The sequence below is a fragment of the Procambarus clarkii genome, chromosome 11 (assembly GCF_040958095.1).
Source record: "Procambarus clarkii isolate CNS0578487 chromosome 11, FALCON_Pclarkii_2.0, whole genome shotgun sequence".
Classification (NCBI taxonomy): domain Eukaryota; kingdom Metazoa; phylum Arthropoda; class Malacostraca; order Decapoda; family Cambaridae; genus Procambarus; species Procambarus clarkii.
In genome coordinates, this window is record NC_091160.1 from 33733912 (window position 1) to 33754402 (window position 20491).

At 45.3% G+C, this 20491-nt stretch overlaps 1 protein-coding gene across 1 annotated transcript in view; it reads right to left on the bottom strand.

Moving 5' to 3' along the window:
* Window positions 1–20491, bottom strand: part of LOC123758285 (serine/threonine-protein phosphatase PP1-gamma catalytic subunit B) — a 52498-nt gene that overhangs the window by 15003 nt on the left and 17004 nt on the right. The gene's annotated exons all lie outside the window — the stretch shown is intronic.

Consider the following 20491-nt stretch of genomic DNA (forward strand, 5'->3'; position numbering starts at 1 on the left):
AAAAAAAAAAAAAAAAAAAAAAAAAAAAAAAAAAAAAACGGGACAATGTCAATTGCCCGTGACAGCTGACTAACACCCAGGTACCTATTTACTGCTAGGTAACAGGGGCATAGGGTGAAAAACTCTGACCATCGTTTCTTGCCGGCGCCCGGGATCGAACCCGGGACCACAGGATCACGTGTGCAGTGTGCTGTCCGCTCGGCTGGCCGGCTCTCCACTGTCACCAGCTCTGCGACACACTTCGTCACCACTGATGCATCACTTCTCAATACTCTTATATACTTTCTTATATACTTCCTCCTTTACACTTTGTAATTTAAATACTACAGAACAATATTTAGTAAAACTAGTGGCAAACTAAGAAAATGTTATTTCTACTAAAGTGATTTAACCATAAAATTGTTTAAGCTCTAAGGACTTACGGGAGATTTAGATTAGCCTTTGTTATCTTCTGGTTATCTAATGACATCGTGAATAACACCCCCCCCCCACCTGTCACACCAAGCTGCTCCGCTGCACACATTCAGACCACACGATGCCATACACAAGCATTACAGTTAGCGTGATCCGCACAAACCCAAGTCACTTCCAGCAACAACAACAAAAAGATTCAAGATGCGGTTTCCTAAGCAAGAACAGAGGCCGGGAACCCGGAAACGACAATTATTCACCATTTCGTATTTTAGTTACAACAGAAACTTACGAACTGGCCAGACGTGGTAGAGAGCCAGGGAGGGGGTGGTTGAGGGACGGGGAGGGGGGTGGTTGAGGGCCAGGGAGGGGGGTGGTAGCGGGTTACCGAGAGGCCGATCTTGAGGAGTAGAAGAACTCCCAGAACCCCATCAACCAGGTATCAACCAGATGGTTACTTCACAATCAATTCTCTTGTCTATTGGGTACAACCAGCCAGCAAAGTCCCCCCCCCCCCACCTCCTTTCCGCAATACAATGTCAGGTGTTCCAAGGAAGGGGACTGATGCAATCTCTCACCATCTTTTTGGATATACCTGGAGGGAATTGATTGATTGATGAAAATTAAGCCACCCAAAAGGTGGCACGGGCATGAATAGCCCGTAAGTAATGGCCCTTTTGAGCCATTGCCAGCATCAAGAGCCGATACTGGAGATCTGTGGAGATGCGACTGTACCCTGCATGACGGGAGATGACCTGGAGGGGGGGGGGGGGGGGGTTCTGCGAGTAGGTCTACTCCTGAGCCCAGCCTGAGGCCAGATTTGGAACACTGGGACATATATTAAGTCATATACAATAGTGCGCTCTAGTATTTCAACACTAAATGATAGAATAATATTACTTATTCGTTAGAACAGATCCCGAATCCAACCCGTTCTCGCAAATTTAATAAGTCAATATTGACTTATTAAATATGTGCATAGGTGACATACTTAACATAATAGTTTCCCTTGAAAAGCTTCATAGAAAACACCGACCTTACCTAACCTACTTAGTATGTTAAGATAAGCATCATATTGCTTAGTATGTTAAAATAAGCATCTTATAGCTTCGTAATTACAATTGTTACTTAACCTATTATAGGTATAGGTTAGGTAATAATTGTAATTACGAAGCTATAAGATGCTTATTTTAACATACTAAGTAGGTTAGGTAAGGTCGATGTTTTCTATGAAGCTTTTCAAGGGAAACTATTATGTTAAGTATGTCACCTATGCACGCAACTAATAAGTCAATATTGACTTATTAAATTTGCAAGAACGGGTTGCCCGAATCTATATGATCAAATAAAACATTAAACTATAAATACGGAAACAAGTTTCAAGAAGCAATTATGTCACACAGGGCAGCCACCCACATCACAACTACAACGAGAGAAATTACAACCTTCGTCAGTTTGTGCTGTCAAGGAGCTTATGGTAACACAACCTTGAGTCGCCAGGAAACTTAACCAAGAATTCAAGGCACGGACGCTGCAGTTAGTCGTCGTATTCTCTTGCAATCCTTGCCGCCCCCCCCTCTCCCACTAATGATTCATAAGAACATAAGAACAAAGGCAACTGCAGAAGGCCTATTGGCCCATACGAGGCAGCTCCTATTTATAACCACCCAATCCCACTCGTATACATGTCCAACCAATGCTTGAAACAATCGAGGGACCCCATCTCCACAATGTTACGCGGCAATTGGTTCCACAAATCAACAACCCTGTTACTGAACCAGTATTTACCCAAGTCTTTCCTAAATCTAAACTTAGGAAATCTATCTAAAATCTAAATTCCCAACGTGCAGTTTCCAACTACCGACAAAGTGGTGGGGTGTGGCAAGGGTGGCAAGTCCATGAACACTTAGATCTCTAATTATCCTAGTAACTATCCCCCATTTACGAAAGACCCTAAATAGGTCCATAATCCCTAGTTACTAGACCTGCCGTGGCACCCCGGCCGCGGAAACCATTCAAAGAGGCGGGGACGTCCCAGTGCTACACTTGAGGTTATCTTGGTTATCTTGAGATGATTTCGGGGCTTTAGTGTCCCCGCGGCCCGGTCCTCGACCAGGCCTCCACCCTCCAGGAAGCAGCCCGTGACAGCTGACTAACACCCAGGTACCTATTTTACTGCTAGGTAACAGGGGCATAGGGTGAAAAACTCTGCCCATTGTTTCTCGCCGGCGCCTGGGATCGAACCCAGGACCACTGAGATCATGCCCGAGGCTGCGGAAGAACGAGGGGAGAAGGTGATCATTCCACACAAGCCTCGTCAGACGTACTATGCCTAGAAGACTCAATTTGAATGAACATACAACAAAAATTTGCCAAGACCAAAACTTGCGTTAATAAAAGACTGGCCACTAGACAATATCCAATAAAAGCCAAGAAAAGATTTAGTCGCAACAACAATTAAAAAGACAGAAGCGAAATATGCGAGAAAGGAGGGTTGAGAAAATATTTGTAAGATATCAACAATACTGGGACTGAGCTCCACTTGACGTGGGCTTCCCCACACTTCAGTTCACACTCAACCCCCCCCCCCATCCCCCTCCCCACGACACCAGTGGCACAGACATCCCCTCCCCCCCTTAAGACCTGTTCTCACCGACCTTATAACAAACGATAATACATAACGCCGCGTCGCTGACTGTGTGATGGTTCGCGATGCCACTCGACCTGATAACTCACTCACATCACACTGAAGACTTCTACTGTCCACCAACAAACTATCTTGTCATGCCAGCCAGTGTTGCAGCGGTAGGAACAACCTTGTGATTTGCCATCCAAGTATTCAGCCAGATACTCACACACATGAACATTGCGCAACCACCGCATTTGAGATTATGTCAAGTATAAAACCATACACGCACACCAAAGATAAATGTGTATCAAGCAACAAGGTAATAATAGGAGCAACACTAAGTCATGGCAGCTATCGGTATTCACTCGCTGAAGAAAAAAAAAAACATTGTACACATTTGCATGTACGGTGCGTGCTCAAGAGCCACGCCTACATTTCCGATTAAAAACTTATTTCTGGTTAAGAGGACGGGAATTTTTTTCCCCCACATCATCCCAAGAGTTGTACATGACACAACAGCCCACTCTGGCCCTCGCGAAAACTACTCGCTCTTGCAAGTCGTTGCTATTTCAGTGTAGGGTAGCAGCGTACCTGCTAGTCTTACGCTGCCTTTAGTGCGCAGTATCATTCACGCGGCAAGTGAAGGGTGAGGCGACATGACTAGGTCAACCACTACGGCCACTGACCCTTCTGGTAAAAGTTACCTCTCATACCACTACTTTCGTCTATTCCCCTCAACCTCTTATTTTACTATACAAACAATTCCAACTCAAAACCACTTATACATAGTGTTTAACATGCAAAAGTTGAACAAATCCACAAGGGCCGTGACGAGGATTCGAACCTGCGTCCTGGGAGCATCCCAGACACTGCCTTAATCGACTGAACTACGACAGGGTTAAAAAAAAAAAAAAGAGTTGAAACCGAAGTTCTACTGAACTTACTGGATCCCGCAGCCTCTCCGAGGCACAAACCTGTGCGTAATGAAGGGCGAAGAGGGAGAACAGCCTATTGACATAGCTCGAGTGCAGGGGGGAGTTTTGTAAAACCCTGGTTTATGCCTCGGAGAGGCTGCAGGATCCAGTAAGTTCAGTAGACCTTCGATTTCAACTCTTTTTAACCCTGTCGTAGCTCAGTCGATTAAGGCAGTGTCTGGGATGATTCCCGGACGCAGGTTCGAATCCTCGTCACGGCCCTTGTGGATTTGTTCATTGGATGCATCACGTTAGTGTGATCTCTGTGTGTAATGCAAAAGTTCCCATCGAAACTGACTGCGTCCACAATCCTAAAGTTGAGCAAATTACTTAAAACTCCTCAAGGAGAAAACCTGTATACTATAAACCCAACTATATAAAAAAACTAGCCGACTTTCCTACCATACAAATAAATGTAGAGTGTAGCTCCGGCTATCTTGCCAATATAGACCGCTGACACTAGTTTTCACACAAAAGTCTTGTGACCTTTCATGAAAACTAATGTTGACATCTGAACTAATGTATGACATTTCCTGTGTAAATGTGTAATGAACCGAACGGCTTTCTTCACTGTCCTCCACCCGATGACTTACGTGTGCCAATGAACTTGTATACCGTACTTTTAATTGACAATTATAAACACTGATTTAGAGATTTAAAACAAGTTTACGAAATTTGTCTTTAAAGTTACGAAAATTCAGAAGTTTTTAATTATATAAAGCTTATTGCAATTTATATTTAATATAAAAAGATAAATTGTATTTTATATCTATGAACGGACCCAGGTGAGGGGAAGTAACTATTTTCTGTCTATTGACTTTGCCAACTAATAAAATACCGTATAATACCGTGAACAATAATCAATGTCACGCTATAAATGCTTGAGTTGGACCACAATAAAAGCCGATTAGATTGTACTTATCACAGACGTTAGTCACCCAGGTCCTTCTCAAGAGCTCCGAGGCCAGTGTCAGAACCAAACAGTGCCATCAAACAAGCCCATGTAAACACCTTCCAGGTATGCAGGCGATGAGTCACAATAACGTGGCTAAAGTATGTTGACCAGACCACACACTAGAAGGTGAAAGGACGACGACGTTTCGGTCCGTCCTGGACCATTCTCAAGTCGAAACGTCGTCGTCCCTTCACCTTCTAGTGTGTGTGGTCTAGTAAACACCTTCCAGGTAACTGACACTGGAAAAAAAACTTCAGTCTGGCGTGTAATGGTCACTCAATTAAAACAGTCATCATTACTGAATTTGACTTTAGATCAAGATAGCATTGATAATTGACAGGATTTGTTTTTAATTCTTACAAGAGTTACGTAAAACGTTAACAAAAATGTCACCACGTGGCCAGCAGAAATAGGCCGGGGGTTAGGCCTACCCATATAGGCCTTAACACCCTGACGTTGACTTCACGTCCGGAAGGGACTTCCCACTCCGGGGATTAGTTTTCCCCGACACTTTCAAATTCTCGAAGTTATCTCTGTGATACTTTTATGACCATATTCTCTGCACGCTTGTGACCAAGCGAAGAGGATCTAAAGGTTTTAAGAGTAAACCCATAGTCTACAGGAGTGAAGGTCAACGACTATAAGAAATATTGCCGGAACAACCGTGGACATTTTCAAGAGAAAACTGGACTGTTTTCTAAGAGAAGTTCCGGACCAACCGGGCTGTGGTGGGTATGTGGCATTGCGGGCCGCTCCAACCAACAGCCTGGTGGACCAAACTCTCAAAAAGTCGAGCCTGGCCTCTGGCCGTGCTTGGGGAGTAGAGCAACTCCCAGAACCCTATCAACCAGGTAACGAAATATCTATGGAGGAAAAAAAATACAGCCAATTTTGGCACAGCATCAAACTCTATAATTATATTGACATTTGCAACACTAATTTTGACAGACGTAAGGTTTAAGAACCATTCAAAATACTGTGCACAAATTTACAAGAGAGAGGACAGGTTGTGTGACATGACCTCTTTGCTTCGGACGGACGCTAGTAACCAGGGACCAGGGGGCAGATTCACGAAGCAGTTACACGCAAGCACTTACCAACGTGTACATCTTTCGTCAATCTTTGACGGCTTTGGTTACATTTATTAAGCGGTTTACAAGCATGAAAACTTCCCAATCAAATGTTGGTATTGTTATAAACAGCCTCCTGGTACTTCGGAGCTCATTAACTGTTTAATAATTGTAAACAAAGCCGCCAAAGATTGAGAAAACATGTACAGGTTCGTAAGTGTTTGGGTAACTGCTTCGTGAATCTGGCCCCGTATCACTAGCCGACGGACACGAGAGCACAACTGATCCAAAAATGTACATGGCGATGTAATTTCAAGCCCAGATCAAGGAGCGTCTACGATACATGCTTGAAGGACACGATCTCGACACGTATGTCACAGCGAGCAAAATTTATCACATCAACACTTGTTAAAATTTCCCTTACACTAGCAGGGAGCCGGTCGGCCGAGCGGACAGCACGCTGGACGTGTGATCCTGTGGTCCCGAGTTCGATCCCGGGCGCCGGCGAGAAACAATGGGCAGAGTTTCTTTCACCCTATGCCCCTGTTACCTAGCAGTAAAATAGACACCTGGGTGTTAGTCAGCTGTCACGGGCTGCTTCCTGAGGGGGGGGGGGGTTTGGAAGCCTGGTCGAGAACCGGGCCACGGGGACACTAAAGACCCGAAATCATCTCAAGATAGCAGTGAGTAGGCAACAGGTCCTTTGTTGCCAAGCCTACCTACTGTATACATAGTAATTACTGCCAACTGTAACACACGAGACAATTATACCAGCTCTCAATATTACAGACATCCGTACCACAAGCAGTATACAGCCCTAGAACAGATCTCACCAATAAGAAGGCACCCCACTATACACAAGCAAGATCAGGGGCCAGATTCACGTAGCAGTTACGCAAGTACTTACGAACCTGCAGGCGATGAGTCACAATAACGTGGCTGAAGTATGTTGACCAGACCACACACTAGAAGAGTTCTACTTACGTAACCTGGACATCTTTTCTGAATCTTTGGACAGCTTTGTTTACAATTATTAAACAGTTAATGAGCGCCGAAGCACCAGGAGGATGTTTATAACAATAACAACAGTTGATTGAAAAGTTTTCATGCTTGTAGACCGTTTAATAAATGTAAACAAAGCCGTCAAAGATTGACGAAAGACGTACACGTTCCTAAGTATTTGCGTAACAGCTTCCTGAATCTGGCCCCAGACGCGTGGGGGGGGGGGGGGGAGACGCTTTAATTTAACAAATACTGCACGACAGACACGGCCCAACAGCGTCAGTCCCCCCCACCACCACCACCACCACCACCACAGCCTGGGTGGGAAGGGGAGAGGGAGGGAGGCATCGCCCTCCACTCCAACACCGCCCCTTTAAGTGCACATTTGGATTCTGGTATTGTACATTCACACTTGAAATATCAAAGTTACTACATGCATTTTTAGCCACCAAGTTGGAAAAGGCCACTCTAATCAAAAGTTTAACTTGTCCACTCGCAAAATAAACAGTTGTAGCACCTTCATGACAAAATACATGCGTGTGCATTTTGGATGAATTGAAGGAGGACGAGCGAGGGAGAGACGCGGAAGTTGGCACAATAACATTTATATATATTTATTTAATATATGTGCGAACAAGCCTGAATGGTCCCCAGGACTATATGCGACTAAAAACTCACACCCCATACTGACTAACCCATACTGCCAGGAGCAACGCAACTGGTATTTACAGGACGCCTTAATCCTTAATATATGTATATAAAGGGGGGGGGGGGTGGTAGGAGACAATATGCAAGTTACACATGGGAGCCTCGCAATGTTTCTCCGTCTGTAGGGGAAAGTAAATTTGAAATACAAATTTCTCTAATGTTTTTTAGAAATAACTAGTGGTGGTGGTATCCCAATATATATATATATATATATATATATATATATATATATATATATATATATATATATATATTTATATATATATTTATATTATAATCTCAATAATAAGGTAGGCTAATAATAAGGTAATAAGGATCAGGCAGCCAGCAAGGAAGCCCGGTTAAAAAGCCCAGACACAAACTAGAAACCGACCATAATAGGACTTTTATTCGTCTCTCTCTCCTCTTGGAGCGTACATTCGCCCCGTATAAAATGGTCCACCAACACTCAAGGTTCACTAAATTATAACCATATTAATTATCAAATTACTACACAACTTTTATGTTTTTACTGCAATAAAACATCATACACGATACAAAATATGTAATCACTGCCCCAGATTATACATGTATCAAATAAATTACTGCAGATAATTACAACATACTAAATTTCAACAGAAATTAAAAGAAACTAGTGAGTTTTGTTATTTTTCCGTGCTCGACCTACGAAAAGGCAAGATAAAATGAGAGGAGGGGGAGGAAGAGGGGGCAAGAAAGGTAGGGGGCATGGAATATTGATGACCACCGCTCAACCCCGGGGGTTCACATCAATAATCCACTACCACCACCACCACTACTACCACCACCACATCAGCCTCCTTCCTCGCACACTGCCACCATCTGCCCCGCCCCAAATCTTTTCACCCCCCCACCACTTCAAATACTTCTATATTTGTAAATGACTTGAAAGTTTTTAAAGTTCCCAGGTCCTAACGCTTCGATTAATAAATCCCAGTGTCCTTCCTATTTGTCCTTATTACGAACTTTATGCATTGATTTTTTTGGTTTTAAATTCTTACCAATAACTCCCAGATCCCTTTCGCAATCCGACTTCGCAATCTCAACACCATCCAGCTCGTATGTTGTAACTATCATCACTACCTAGCTTCAAATCTTTACATTTATCAGCATTAAACTGCATCTGCCAATCCTTTGACCATTTCAAAACCCTATTTAGATCAACTTGAAGTGATAGCGAGTCTTCTTCCGTGTTAATTTCCCTACTGATTTTTGTATCATTGGCAAATTTGCAAATGTTGCTACTTAAAACCTGAATTTAAATCATTTATATATATTATAAACAACAGAGGTCCCAAGACAGAGCCTTGAGGCACTCCACTTACAACATTTTCCCACTCTGACTTGACTCCACTTATACCAACTCTGTTTCCTTTGGTATAGCCATACCCTAATCCAACTTAATACCATGAGGCCTCTATTTTTTTAATCAGTCTTTCATGTGGCACTGTATCAAAAGCTTTGCTAAAGGCAAGGTACACAACATCACAATCCTTACCACTATCAACTGCCTCAACTATGCTGGAATAAAAAGATAGCAAATTTGTTAAACATGAACGGCCATTTGTAAAACCATGGTGCGACTCATTAATTTATGTTTCTCAAGGTGAAGACGAATTGTATTTGCAATTATCGATTCAAGTAACTTTCCCACAATAGACGTTAGGCTAATTGGTCGATAGTTTGACGCAAGTCATCTATCTCCTTAAAAATTGGTACCACATTAGCTACTATGACTGGCACCCTGCCTAACTCTATTGATTTATTAAATATGGTAGACAGTGGCTCGGAAAGCTCCCCTTTGCATTCTTTAAGCACCCTGGCAAACACTTCATCCGGCCCTGGGGAAGTAAGAAGCAGCGCCAAGAGAATACAGCAGCTCGTCTGGCTACTAAAATGGAATACTGAATAGTAGTAACTGTCGGTGGCTGTTTTCCTGGGAGATTCTGTGGGTATTCCTGGGACGGCTGCCATCTGGGCTCTGCCACTACAAGAGCCCAGTGGGTAACAACGCTCCCCGGCCAATGGGCAAACTTATCAAACAAACGTCTTTGATGCACTTAAGGGTGCAGTATAAATTCTGTCAAAAGACCAACTATCATTTTTCCCCATGCTGTTTTTTTGCTCTGCTTAATTTGACCAGGAGAAGCACACGATGCGGGCCACTTTGTGGAGACCGCAACGGAAGATTATGAAGACAACTCTTCAAATTCACAGAAAAATACATTTCAGTAAAAGAGTGAAAGTAGGGAAGTGAAGGGAAAGTTGGGGGGGGGGTTAGGGGGGGGGTCGCCTCGCTATGATACACTGGTACTTTAGTGTTCTTATTCACCCTCCGTCAACCATCCTGGTCGAGCTTGACACCATAAACTTCACTCCAACTCACTCACTCGCTCGCTCTCACAATCAACGCTCCTGTGCCAGGTAAGTCCACTACTGGCTCACCATAGCCCGTGCTACTTGGAACTTGTTCAGAGTAGCTGAATCTATAACAGCAGCAGCTCTCACAATACACACGCTTGCGCAACACTGCGCAACACACACACGCGCACACACGCAGGCGGGATCCAAGAGTCAATGCTCGATCCTGCAAGCACAAATAGGTGAGTACACACACACACACACACACACTAGTATGCTCAACTTCACAGGCACTGACGAGCAAGCTCTCCCACACGTGACTTGTCAACTCCCGTCAGCAGACAAATTTTCGTTCTAGTCAGGGAGCGCGCAACAGTATGTCGGGTGGCGAAGAAACCAAAATTATTCCAAGGCAAAACTTCACTTCCAAACAAATAAATCAACGTCGCATTAAACTCGTTTCCCACGGCGTCATAACTAGCGCGTCACAAACTGGTGCATCTCAGTGTAGAGGGGGATGAGTGGAGGTTATCTTGGGGGTTATCTTGTGGGAGGTATGCACCATACAGTGTTGCAGCCAGGCCATCGTTAGTACTCTTGTAGCGGCAGAGCACAGATGACAACATTCCCAGGAATACCTACAGAATCACCCAGGAAAACATACCAGTTACTACCATTCAGTACTGCCAGTACCTTGGCTGCTGTCTAGTATACAACTAAAGTTACCATTAGTTAGTTATTAACGTTACCATTAGTTAGTTATTAACGTTACCATTAGTTAGCGTTATTAACACTACAGCGTGCCTCACAGTTGGAGTTCTACATCGATATTCAACTAAATAAACCAAGAAGCAGACGCCCTGCACCTTAAGACGTTGGATCACACAATTTCCTTATATCTTGAAAATTAAATTTCAAGATATAAGGCATGTGGGCATGTTTCATGTGGGAAAGTGGGCATGTTTCAATTTTCATTGACACATGCCAACTTTCAAATACACCAAGTTCTACAAGCCACAACTTTCAAACAGGAAAATTCACGCATTATAATATGTTAGTACAAGCAAAAGTTATTACAAAGATCCCCCGTTAACATATCCATGATGACGCCGCCATATTTTAGCGCTCAAAGTGTAAGTGAAAACGTCTCGAGAAGCTAAGAGTAATTAAAACAAAAAAAATAAAGAAAGCGCGTCGTTCGAGCCGAATATCAACTGGCTAACCTCAATTACACGCCACGTGAAAATGACCAAGATTTCACCCTCATTATAATAATACGGAGATTACTTATTTTTATATGAAAAACTGTAGAGAAGTAACAGACGACATCGCCGCCACTAGTTGGCAAGACCCTGACTGTAAACACTTTCTAGTACAGTACACACAAATCTAATAAGAGCTCACTTCACAGCAGGCAAATCATACGAACCTAACTACATAAGAACAAAGGTAACTGCAGAAGGCCTATTGGCCCATACGAGGCAGAACTACCAACTATATGAGGTACCAACTACCAACAATGTGCCAACTACCTGCAGAAAGTTGGCACAGTGATTACTCCTCACTCCTGTTACATAAATTTCCGAAGCACTAACTTTGCCAACTTCAAATTTCACGACAGGAATGTATGGCTTCATACTGAGGAACCTGAGGTTATCAGTCTCCAACAAAACGTGACATCCCTTGCCCCGCTACACCACCTTTCCGAAAAAAATGTTGATCCGTAACAACAAGTGTAGTAAAAATCACAACTGTTGGTAACACTAGCCCCCTGTGTTACAGCGATCACATTACACAGTACACTCACTCTGCCAGAGAAAGTTTCTCTTCACACGTACCCGCTAGAAGGCGAAAAGTTGTTCAATTACACACACGTAAAGTAATATCAAGGCATCTGGAAGCAAATCTCCAGTGTTTCCAACCCATTGTCTGAATATCCACACAGGGAAACCATTTAAAAAACTGCGCAACAACATTAACCGCCACCATCCAATACAAATACAATTATATTTGCCTTTCCAGTGCCCTATCAATTAAAGAAAAATGACCAGGAATCAATGAAACTTTACACGTTCTTCAAACTAGTCCGTATCAGCCCGGATGTGGTATTAAAGCTAGGTAAAGCCTAAATGAAACCTAGAGAAGTAGTCAAAAGACCAGGACGAGGTTGGTGGGGATTCAGGGAGGAGGAAGATCCCAGGAACCACTGCAAGCATGGCCGCACTCCACCCCCTCCCTGTCCCAACTTCACAATGATGGATACCAATGTGGATACCTTCCCCTGGGTATCCACTCAATGTTGAGTGGATACCCAGGGAAGAGGAAACCACTGTTACGCCCAGGAGGGAAGTCGAGCTTCATGTTACGGAAGATAAACTAGGGCGATTGGCACTTTACGGGCTGCAGTTCTGAAATAGGCACCTCGACCGCCGGCCTCACCAACACCGCTTCCATCCCCCTCCACGCCACGCCTGCCCGCTCAAGGATATTCATGCCTCTCCCCACCACCACCACCAGGGAGGGAGGGAGGGAGGGAGGCGGGAGAAGACCAAGGTTCACCACCAATACCATCCCCGCATGTCCTCATGCAGCCACAACTTTCTCCCGCTCGTCTATATCCAACTACTAATTACGCATCAAAATCCCCGGACACTTGGGGAACGATATCGGGAAGTGAAGGGTACAGGGGGGTCTTAAAGCAATTCTACTTTCTCTACGAAATAAAAGAGATAAAAGTGGTTTAAGCCGCTTGTTATCAAAAACGCAGCGCTTGAAGAGGACCAACAGCAAGCACACTACCTACCTTGTGGAGGTCCTTGGTATCAATGTCCCCGCGGCCCGGACCGGGTAGGTAGTCTGGTCAGACTGTTAGACGCGGCCGCACTAGTGTATAGAGTACGAACGGCGAGTTATCAAGAGCTCCAGCTCCCGGGTTCCCCCCTCTTAACCAATTATCTGGTACGACGAATTTTATTCCCAGAGGTTGTTACATTTTTAGATGGTACCTTGAGGTTGCCTAGAAGTGATTTCGGGGCTCGGCGACCCCCGCAGCCCGATCATCAACCAGGTCTCCTGAAGGTAGTGGAGGAAAACTCCACTACCATCTTCGCACTGTATAAATTTTACATCCAATCATTCAACATTCCATGTGTTTTCTCAATTTAGTCCCAGCCCATGTATCCACCAATGACCAATGTCTGTATTCGTGCGTGAGCATGCATTCATGCGTGCCTGACTGTGCAGGCGCGCACACTGCGGCCTTGTGGGAGGGATGCGACAAACTTGCACCGAGGAAGGTGGACCAAACAGGTCCCTCTCCTCCTAAGACCAGGCATGCGGCCAGTGTGGGGGGCCCTACTACTTCATTACTTTACCTGGGTAAAAATAACCATGGCATCCTCTTGAGAGCCCGGCCTCTGTCCAAAAGATACTCGCCCCTATTAAACTATCGCAACACGTAATGCAGCCACTCTGGCGAGCCTATATTGCACAAGGTTGTCTTGGACAAAAAAAAAAAAAGTACGTGATAACTTAATTTCCAAGAGTTTCCGCACCAAGTTCATTACTGGCTGGCGATAACAACGGTACGTACAGGAAGAGAACTAGTTCAGTATTCTCAAGTCACAATCGACTTGACAATGGTCCAGGACGGACCGAAACGTCGTCGTCCCTTCACCTTCTAGTGTGGTCTGGTCAACATACTTTAGCCACGTTATTGTAACTCCTCGCCTGCAACTAGTTCAGTATCACCGACATGTAGATGGGGAAGAGGGGGAGGCAGAGGGGAGGGTCGTCTTATTTTGTTGCCAAAACACTGGGCTACGGAGTGGCATGTGATAGAGGGGGAGGAGAAGAGGGGGAGGAGAAGGAGAGGGGGAGACCAGATATGGGCCTGCTGCCAACAGCCCACATCACACCCTCCCGGTTTTTCACACCACAATTAACTCTGAGCTAGTTAACCCGTATATTACATTAACTAGCATGAAGTAACACCTTTAAAACGACAAATTACAAGCTTCACCTTCCTTACGAAGTCGCACATACAACCATCTTCGAGCAAATACTGGAACAAAATTCGCGCCTGCATGTTATCTATATTTTCAGGTCAAGGCCGATGAGAGCAATCAACATTTTTCTGTCGGTAAAGAAATACTTTGTTTAATACGATCCGTCAACTGTTAGAGGTATAATTACTCTCGAGTCAGCGCCATCAACAGTTTTGCCTACTGTGGGACATCACACAACTCCACATCAATTTCAACCACAAATGCTGAAGATGTATTCAATTATTAACACATTTCAACGTCGAGCCGTATATCTTATACATTGATTCAATGAGTGCAAACATCACAAGCTGGTTAAACTAGCATAATATTTGCATCCTGCTCAAGGACAAGTTTCTGGTGTGCAAGAACATAAGAATAAAGGCAACTGCAGAAGGCCTATTGGCCCATACGAGGCAGCTCCTATTTATAACCACCCAATCCCACTCGTATACATGTCCAACCCGCGCTTGAAACAATCGAGGGACCCCACCACGTTACGCGGCAATTGGTTCCACAAATCAACAACCCTGTTACTGAACCAATGTATCGTTACGTTAAGTTAAAAGGACCTTCTAAGGTGCCTTAATTACCACCAGTTAAGGTTAATATTGCTACACCTACCTCTTAATACCTTCAATCTTACCCCACACCCTCTTCCACCCCCTGACAGGACTATCTCCCCCAATATATTTCAACATACTGCAACGAACGGAATATCCAAATACCCCCAATAATTCTGTGTACTAAAACTATGCCTCTTCCCAAGCGAAACATCCTTCCAGTGAAGGAAACTTGGGGCAAAACAGGTTTGATGGAGGCTCACAAGGCTGGCCCCGCGCCACCACTCGTCTCATGTGGTGATGGCCGCCGGATATTACATCACACAAACACACCAACTCGTAATCAACTACTTGTACAGTCTCTACGCTGCGCAATTCCTAATTTTCAACCATTTACCATAAATATTCATAGTCTTTGAAATGTGTGGAATAGCTTTAAAGTAAATTAAATTAACTATTCACACTATTTAGCCGCAATGGCTTCACGTGAAACCATTAAATTATACATTTCACTGTAAAAGTTACAACCTTACACTATCAACATGACTAGCAATATAACATTTAAAATAGCATCACCTGAAATTTAAATCAAACTCCATATTGTTGCTGTTTTACATTTAGCTACTCAGAACGAAGTGTCCATGTAGCACGGGCTATGGTGAGACCGTAAGTCAAACTCCAATTTCCATGCTCTTATATGCCACCTCGTTCAGCCACCTCATGGAATGCTACAGCCGTAACAAACAGCCAATTGTTGCTCACAAACACTAGTGCAAACACTAGTGCAAACACTACTATACTATATAGAAACCGCCCAGATACCCCGTTCTAAAACTTTTCTAGTTCACTACAGGATCGGGAACGGTGGTATAATGTGTGAAAAAGCCCTACTGAAAAGGACAGGTGTACAAATCCACAAGGGCCGTGACGAGGATTCGAACCTGCGTCCGGGAGCATCCCAGACACTGCCTTAATCGACTGAGCTACGACAGGGTAAAAGGGTTGAAACCGAAGTTCTACTGAACTTACTGGATCCCGTAGCCTCTCCGTGACACAAACCAGGCTTTTTACACAACCCCCCCCCCCTGCACCCGAGCTATGCCAATAGGCCATTCTCCCTCTTCGCCCTTACATCACACATCATTGATGCATCACGTTAGTGGGATCTCTGTGTGTGATGACAGGTGTACACCAACAGAAAAGTTTGTGGTAGTGTTTGTTGGAACAGAAGTATATAAGATTCCAGCATTCCAGTAAATACTGTCTAAGGGAAATGACAAATCTCAGTGAAGGATTTTATTTATATATATAAAAAAGTGATTACCCAGGCCGTTGTGGCCAGAAACTCGTGTGTATCTGAAATCGGGGTCAGCTTTACACACGTGCGAGAAACGCCAGCTGACTAATGCCACCGACACACCTGCATTGAGCATTTAACGCATATGTCGTTAAAGTCTAGTAAAAATTACCATTACTCTCACTGATCGCCCGTCAAGCTCCCAGCGTCCGTTAGGAGCGAATCACACATTATTAACCTCAGTCAATAATGTCTAATAATATTTGTTTTGATGTTCAAACATCACAATCAAGGAGGAGACTGCAATTAAGAAATGAATACGTTTCTGAGCACATTCTCACCCAGTATAAACAAATGGTGAGCCATATACCGGGTCCGCATCTCTCAAGATAAATGTATTAATTAATCACGGGCGACTATTGTTGGGAAGCGGCAGAACTGACGCCAGTAATGGTGGATGTTTGTGGTGACTGGTGTGTCAAGTATTTTCGGGGCTTTAGTGTCCCCGCGGCCCGGTCCTCGACCAGGCCTCCATCCCCAGGAAGCAGCCCGTGACAGCTGACTAACACCCAGGTACCTATTTTACTGCTAGGTAACAGGGGCATAGGGTGAAAGAAACTTTGCCCATTGTTTCTTGCCGGCGTCTGGGATAGAACCCAGGATCACAAGTGCAGTGTGCTGTCCGCTCGGCCGACCGGCTCCCCAGGTGCCACATTATTACTATTCACTCAAGGCAATGACGACCCAAACACATTAAACAGTCACTTGTCCCAATGACGAGTGATGGCCGCCACGATAATCCGGAACCAGCAGCCAGCCAGATGTCACGCCAGGCTTCCCATGCTCCTCCACACACCATCAATTAATATTTAAAAAGATGTATAGAGTACAAATAAAACCCACAAAACTGTTTTAAATGAATTTATTAAGCAATGCGTAACGAAAAGTTCAAGTGTCAAAAATATAAACAAAATATAAACACACTATTCTCGGCGTGCCACACTGGAAGTCTGCGACTTTTATAGTTCCCACGTGTTGGCAAGTGTACGAGGCTGGAGCCGCTGCCACCAGTGAAGCCTCTCTTTATGGCGCAGGTGCCGCCGCCACGAGTGAAGCCTCTCACTATGGCGCAGGTGCCGCCGCAGCCACGAGTGAAGCCTCTCACTATGGCGCAGGTGCCGCCGCAGCCACGAGTGAAGCCTCTCACTATGGCGCAGGTGCCGCCGCAGCCACGTGATCCACTAACCAGCACCCTTTAAAACTCTCCTTCACTCGCCCACAAACTCAATAGAATTTCCAAAGATCCTACCATCAATTTCTAAATATTGACGTTAAAAACCTACAATTCTACATCGTCATCTGCATAGTGATTTAGAGCATTTGCACCGAGCAGTACGATAGCAAATTATTTCTTTGACTGATACTACTCTCCTCTGGGGGTTTGACCCCCCCCCCTGGCCCTGATACACCCTCCTACCCTCATCATGAGCATCATCATGATCACTATCCTCCTTGCCATGAGAATCATCACACACAGGTAACCCCACATGCCAACAGTTATCGACACTGCATGCTCCTAACACAACGAACCTCAGTTCCCCTTGAATGAATACATGCCATTCATTGCTCACTATACGAATCATATCCAAGAAAAGCCAAGCCATCTTCAACCTCATTGAGGTGGACTGTAATCTTGTCGATCAGCCCAACTCGAGACGAGAATCCTCCTGGATCCGTCTTCGAGGCCTTAAGCACCAGAACAATCTAGAAGTCTACTTACCTATAATGTCAGTCATCTCCCTCTTACACTTGATATTCTAAACCACTACAATGTAAAAATGATCCCTTGACGGTATAATTTTCGTGCCATTAATACTGACTACAATAGTTCTATCGACAGGAATAACAAGCTAAACGTTGACCAAACTACACACTGGAAAGTGAAGGGACGACGACGTTTTTGGTCCGTCCTGGACCATTCTCAAGTTGATTGTCCACACAATCAACTTGAGAATAGTCCAGGACGGACCGAAACGTCGTCGTCCCTTCACTTTCAGTGTGTGGTTTGGTCAACATATTTCAGCCACGTTATTGTGACTCCTCGTCTGCAACAATCTAAACATTTGCAAGGTAATCAAACCATTGACAACGTTATCTTGAGGTTATCTTGAGATGATTTCGGGGCTTTTAGTGTCCCCGCGGCCCGGTCCTCGACCAGGCCTCCACCCCCAGGAAGCAGCCCGTGACATCTGACTAACTCCCAGGTACCTATTTACTGCTAGGTAACAGGGGCATTCAGGGTGAAAGAAACTTTGCCCATTTGTTTCTGCCTCGTGCGGGAATCGAACCCGCGCCACAGAATTACGAGTCCTGTGCGCTATCCACCAGGCTACGAGGCCCCCGTTCAACACTAAATAATTTTGGTTTTTACGTCGCCGCATCATTTCTACACTGCACCAAGTGCCAATCTCAATAAAAAATGGGCCACACTATTGTCTGTCATGAACAACGTGTGCAGCTACAGGTCTTTCGGGAAAAAAACAAAATGAACGCTGCACTCCAACATTAAAACATCAATTGGAGGGCAAGGTAATTCAACAATTTGTTAATGTAGGTTATTACCGCTAATCAAATGTATAGCCTACAGCCAAGTTTGGCCTGCAGATCGAGCCACTAGTCGACCTGCAGCTGACCCCGCCCTTTTCCCCCCCAGCAGCTGACAACGGTGACGCCTGCCCCTTTTCCCCAGCAGCTGACAACGGTGACGCCTGCCCCTTTTCCCCAGCAGCTGACAACGGTGACGCCTGCCCCTTTTCCCCAGCAGCTGACAACGGTGACGCCTGCCCCTTTTCCCCAGCAGCTGACAACGGTGACGCCTGCCCCTTTTCCCCAGCAGCTGACAACGGTGACGCCCACCCCTTTCCCCCAGCAGCTGACAACGGTGACGCCCGCCCCTTTCCCCAACAGTTGACAACGGTGACACCCGCCCCTTTCCCCAATAGTTGACAACGGTGACACCCGCCCCTTTCCCCAACAGTTGACAACGGTGACACCCGCCCCTTTCCCCAACAGTTGACAACGGTGACACCTGCCCCTTTCCCCAACAGTTGACAACGGTGACACACGCCCCTTTCCCCAACAGTTGACAACGGTGACACCCGCCCCTTTCCCCAACAGTTGACAACGGTGACACCTGCCCCTTTCCCCAACAGTTGACAACGGTGACACACGCCCCTTTCCCCAGCAGCTGACAACGGTGACGCCTGCCCCTTTTCCCCAGCAGCTGACAACGGTGACGCCTGCCCCTTTTCCCCAGCAGCTGACAACGGTGACGCCTGCCCCTTTTCCCCAGCAGCTGACAACGGTGACGCCCGCCCCTTTTCCCCAGCAGCTGACAACGGTGACGCCCGCCCCTTTTCCCCAGCAGCTGACAACGGTGACGCCTGCCCCTTTTCCCCAGCAGCTGACAACGGTGACGCCTGCCCCTTTTCCCCAGCAGCTGACAACGGTGACACCCGCCCCTTTCCCCAACAGTTGACAACGGTGACACCCGCCCCTTTCCCCAACAGTTGACAACGGTGACACCCGCCCCTTTCCCCAACAGCTGACAACGGTGACGCCTGCCCCTTTTCCCCAACAGTTGACAACGGTGACACCGCCCTTTTCCCAGTAACGACAGTCATCAAATCCAACAACTGCCTCCATGACCAACTACTACAAACCCCGTAGAACAAAATGATAAACAAAGACCAAAGGAGTATCCGTGGGTATTTCACTAGTTTCCGAGATGGGTTTCCCAGAGCGATGATCCGAGGTGACCCACAACACTATTTCAAAGACTTCCAACAAAATTTAGTTACTGCTCGCTCTCTCTCTCTCAGACGTCAAGACACGTCAACAGTAACTGTTGCTTCTTGTAATCTAACCAACATTCCTGGCAGCCTTCCAAAATGTCCGTTCAACCGATATTTATTTTGTCTTCTATATATTTACACACACATTAACGCAGAAAGTATATCCCTTCGCGTTACAATGACTCAAATATCACGGCCCTTAAAAAATATTTGCCATAAAGTTTAAGGAGTGCTGAGCCCCTCTCCCAGAATGGTGGTACAATTATATAAATTTTTATATATTTTATTATAAAAATATCTTGTAAACCGACTGCTTAAATCACTAGAAGAATAAGATGGAGGCCGTGGCGAGGGCGGGAGATTCTGCCCATTTTCGTAATACATGCTGGAAGAAACCATACATATAGCATGTATCCTGGTAAGGACGACTATTCACACCTTATTTCCGTTCAGGTAATTAGTCTATGTTTGGGAGTCCAATAAGCTTAACCAAAGGTTTACGGCTTCGCCTGCCTCCCTCCCTCCGCCCCGTCCCCCATTCCACACGCCTTGTCCCCATTTCCCCAGAGTTTCAGGGGCTTCATCCAGCCAGACAGGGATTGACAA